This window comes from Chanodichthys erythropterus, chromosome 18 (genome assembly GCF_024489055.1).
Source record: "Chanodichthys erythropterus isolate Z2021 chromosome 18, ASM2448905v1, whole genome shotgun sequence".
In the NCBI taxonomy this organism is placed as follows: domain Eukaryota; kingdom Metazoa; phylum Chordata; class Actinopteri; order Cypriniformes; family Xenocyprididae; genus Chanodichthys; species Chanodichthys erythropterus.
The window spans coordinates 18,320,002-18,325,251 of NC_090238.1; positions in this window are offsets into that span (position 1 = coordinate 18,320,002).

A 5,250-nucleotide genomic window follows, 5' to 3' on the forward strand; every position below is an offset into this window, starting at 1 on the left:
CACGTAATTACGTGTTAAGACGTCGGTTTCACACGTTTTGGCCCTTTTGGCCTTCCATAGCTTCTCACACGGTTTCTCAGGCGAGAAGAGGGGCGACGAAAGTGTCACGCTTCTTATCACACGTCATTGGTCACGGCTTCTGCTCACGGCAAGGTACGCGACGATCGACACGACTGATTGCTTAGTTAGCATCGTAAATAGCGAAACGACACCTCATAGATTATCGGTCGCGGTGGATGGAGTGCACATGCGTTAAGCGAGGCCATTCTTTGGCCGTTTTGTGCCTCGAGTGTGCGGGTGATTGTGGTTTGGTTTGTTTCCCTTTTTGTTTCGAATTGTAAACTCATTTTTTTTTTTTTTTTTTTTTTTTTTTTTGTCAGTTTAAATATTAGTTATTCTGTGTTACAAAGTGTGGTGTTTTTTTGTTTTTTTTGTTTGTTGTATTTTGCAGAAGAAGGGGGGGGGAGTTTGGCTGCTCGTTTAATGGTGTCCACATTGAGTGCCGTGCTTCATAGGTTGGAGTGATGTGGTTTATGGTTAAGTGTGGTGTGACAATTAAAGGGTTGCGGCAGACCATCTCCTTTTACGTTTCTCTATTTTATGTATATTGCAATTTTTGTAAAGTCGTTGTTTTGTTTCTTTAGTGACCTGTTATTATGGAGCCCTTGTGAGATGATGCGACAGTTTTTAACTTTTGTTCACTTTAATAAAGCTGCCTCTTCTGTGTAATCCTTTGCCTGTGTCTCTACACGCCCACCCACCTATCAGTAACGAATTTGTGTTGCCATATTAAATTATTTCCGTGGGTATATACAAAAAAAAACCCGGTGGCGTAGTTGGAATCAAGTGCGATCTTTGGATATCGCCTGGTCACACAAGCAAGAACAATAGCGATAAATGGCAGATGGAGCAATAATAACTGACATGATCCATGATAACATGATATTTTTAGTGATATTTGTAAATTGTCTTTCTAAATGTTTCATTAGCATGTTGCTAATGTACTGTTAAATGTGATTAAAGTTACCATCGTTTCTTACTGTATTCATGGAGACAAGAGCCGTCGCATTTTCATTATTAAACACTTGCAGTCTGTATAATTCATAAACACAACTTCATTCTTTATAAATCTCTCCAACAGTGTAGCATTAGCCGTTAGCCACGGAGCACAGCCTCAAACTCATTCAGAATCAAATGTAAACAATATAAAAGTATACAATACTCACATAATCCGACGCATGCATGACGAACACTTTGTAAAGATCCATTTGAGGGTTATATTAGCTGTGTAAACTTTGTTTATGCACTATTCAAGGCATGCGCGATCTCCGTGGGCGTGGAGCAGGAGAATTAAAGGGCCAGTAGCCCTGAATCGGCTCATTTATAATGATGCCCCAAAATAGGCAGTTAAAATCTATTGGGTATTTTGAGCTGAAACTTCACAGACACATTCAGGGGACACCTTAGACTTATATTACATCTTTTTTTTAAAAGTTCTAGGGCACCTTTTAAGATGTTTTTGATTAAATCTGAGAGATATATGACTTGTCCATATATAATGAACACTTTCAAGGTCCAGAAAGGTACTAAAGAGATTGTTAGAAAAGTCGACTTGACTGCAGTGGCAGTCACGTCACTTAAATTTTATGAAGCAACGAGAATACTTTTTTGTGCGCAAAAACACAATAAAAGTAAAGACTTTATTCAACAATATCTTCTCTTCCCTGTCATTCTCATACGTTGTTTATGTCAAGCGCTTCCAGGTTCTATGTCAGAACGCTGACTCATTATTGGCTGGCTCCTGCTTCGGCATCACACGCATGCGTTGTGCTGCTCACATGATCAGCTTTGGCCAATACAGAGCCGGCATTCAGACGTAAATACGAAAGCCTTCACTGTGCTTACTGCAGCAACTACGTTAAGACAATGACAGGGAAGAGAAGAGATTGTTGAATAAAGTCATTATTTTTGTTCATTATTTTTTCAATGGTGTGGATGCTAATATAGTTATCTACAGTAGTCAACATTTGAAGTGGATCAAAAAAGTTGTCCTAAGAAGAAGGTTTTAGGACAACTTTTATAAAAGGTTTTGATCCGCTTCAAATGTTGACTACTGTATACAGTTATCGTTCTTGGTGAGAACAGGCCTTAACAGTATAATCCGTGTCACAGGTCTTAAAGTGACAGCAGCCTTATATATATCGGCTGCCAACTTATGAGATATTATTAAAAATATATGGTTTTCCCCATAGTACTGATATCAAAATTATGGCCAGTGAAAATATTGAGTGGCTAGTAGCTTTGGAAACCACTAGGCCACAGTGGCTAGGCCAAAGATGCTTTTCCACCACCGGCTGAACAGTTCTCATTGCGTAACCGTTCCATTCCGGTGCTGATCCTGGCCAGCTGGTAAGGTTACAGTTTCATTTTCCACTGTGTGAAATGAGATGTAAATAATGACCTTGTTATGGAGGATGATCAGATATTAATTTTTAATGTTATTCGCCGTGCTGTACCAGGCTCCAGTGGAAACACAACTGGAACTGTTCCTTACCATTCTAAGAACCGTTCGGCATGAAGGTGGAAAAGCGGCTAAATGCCAAGCCCTGGTGGTGACAGTGATAAATGAGTATCACACTCAATATGAAGATTCAGATTGATAGTACGTTTTGACCATAGGCGTAATTTGGGGGTGGGACAGGTGGGACATGTCCCTACCACTTTTTGAAACATGGCGTAGCACGGATGTAGGAAATCTAATATAAAAGAAACATCTATAGTTGAAGTTCATTTGTTTGTGTTAATAATAGGTGATCTGGCTCAGGGATGTGTTGTTTTTGAAATCATGTTGACTGTTCGTTGCTGCTGTTATTAGCAACAGTCTTCACATGGACTAGCGCTTCAATCTATTGCTTAACTCTGTTGCAGAGAGTCACTATTTGTTCTGGTGAAATCACAAAACAAAATGCACATGTAACATCTTTGGTTTTAATGAGAATTTTTTTTTTAGACGAGGGCAGATTAGAACCCAGAACCTCTGACACGCTACACAAAACTTCTACCACTAGTCCATTAGGACAAACTAATACAAAATGCAGATCCATGTATTTATTGATTAATGTAAATACTCTCGAGACTAACAATATTTTGTATTATAGTAGATGTAAGGATGAAACTATCATATTAAACATGATTTTTATGTCAATAAATTTTGTGCGTTTATTATTGTACAATAATACAAATACAATACACCACCACCACCACAAACATTCCTGTTCCACCAACTTTTTAAAACAAAAGTTACGCCACTGGTTTTGACGTAGATGTTCTACCGATTTCACAATTTCTGTGGTTTCTTAAACCAAGTAGCACCAAAGATCTTCAAACACACAAGTGGAGAGTTTCACTGCGTTCAGACTCTTTTGCCAAACAAGATGCTACGAAGTATCATCCTGGTCACCCTGCTGATATCCTCAGGTAAAATCAACACAGAACAACAGTTACCTATCTTTATCAATCTGTGTTTATCTTATTTTGTGTTCATTTGTCATGCATTTTTTATCTTCACAGTTTGTGCTTTTCACTGGGAAATGCACAAAGAAGAGTCTAATGATAATGAAACTGAAGAAAGCTCTGTGAGTTGTCCACAACACCGTTTATCATGGTTTACCATTTATGTTCAGTTGTACAGTAGCACAGTGGACTGCATTCACCAGATTATTGTGTATCAGTATCTATTAGTGGTCAAAATATATTCATAGAAATTTACTTGACCTTTTAAGGTCTTTTCAGTTATTTTTCTAAAATGTTATAATAATGAATAACAATATTAAACATGTAATATAAAAATAATAATTTTTTTTTTTCAGTGTGATATTAGCAAAAAACTCAAAATTAATTTATTCAATTAACTACCAAAATCAACTCTCATTTAAGTATTAGTAGACTGTTAGGTATTCGGATTAGTATAAATTTATATACTCGCAAAGTTACTTATAGTCAGTAAGGTCTGTTGGGTAAAGTGTTAGCAGATATTAAGCAGACAGTCAACTAATAATCTAATGACTGCCAATTGACACGTAGTTGCAAAGTTACAGTTAGTAGGATGTCTAAAGTGGACCATCGAAATAAAGTGTTGCCAATGAAGCTCCAAGAGTGTTTGCAAGTTTGCAAGATGCAGAGAAGTTTGACAGCAGTTTTGAAACAGCTAGTCATGTCAGATTCAAACTGCTAGGTTCTAACTGTCTTATTTAAACTATTGACTCTAAAATCCTACATGTTGTCTTGTTAGGGTGATATACAAACAGAAGAACTCCCTGGAATGTGCTGGGCTTGCAAGTGGGCAGTGAAGAAGGTGAAAAAACAGATATCCAATGGAGCAACTCCGGTTAGTACAAGTACTCTTTTATACAGTTTTATAAACAATTTAATGTTATTCAAATATAGAAACTACAGTATTAAAGAATGCTTAGAGACTAGTGGCTTAAAGTGTGCTTGTCACTTTCCTACAGGACGAAATTAAAAAGAAGCTGTCAAAGGACTGTAAGGAGTTTGGGTATCTAAAGTCACTGTGTAGGAAGTTTGTGAACGAGTACACGGATACCCTGATCGAAGAACTTTTAATTACTGATGATGCCGAAACCATCTGTGTTAACATTAATGTTTGCAAGAAATAGGCACAGAGAAAAGGCTTAGTTCATCCAAAAATGAAAATTCTGTCATCAGTTGAACACACACATGTTTTGGGTGAATAGAACAGTAAATCTCTCAGATTTTGAAGATGAACGAAAGTCTTGTAGGTTTGTAACGACATGAAGGTGAGTAAAAGATGACTGAATTTTTATTTTTGGGTGAACTAATCCTTTAATTGCCTATAAGATTCAAAGTTTAAAATTCATATTTTCTCTGATAAATTAAAATAATGCAAAAAAAAAAAAAAAAAAGCTGGAAAAGTTGATGAAATTCTGCAGAGTGCACTGGAGATAATGGTGTGATTATTGTGGTTTTGTTTATCACAGGTTATTTTTGCAGCCAGCAATTTTTGTTTCTGAAATCAACTGGAAAATAAAGGTGTAAAAAAACATTCATTTTTTAATGTCTTTGCTCTTTTCCAATTTTTCAAAAACTTGTACCAACAGAGCATGCTTGAATTTGTATTTTATTGGTCCATCAGCACCGCACTACACATTGATGTCTCATGCCCATTTCAAACTCATAATTTCTAGAATTTCACAAAGTAATCTCCAATAA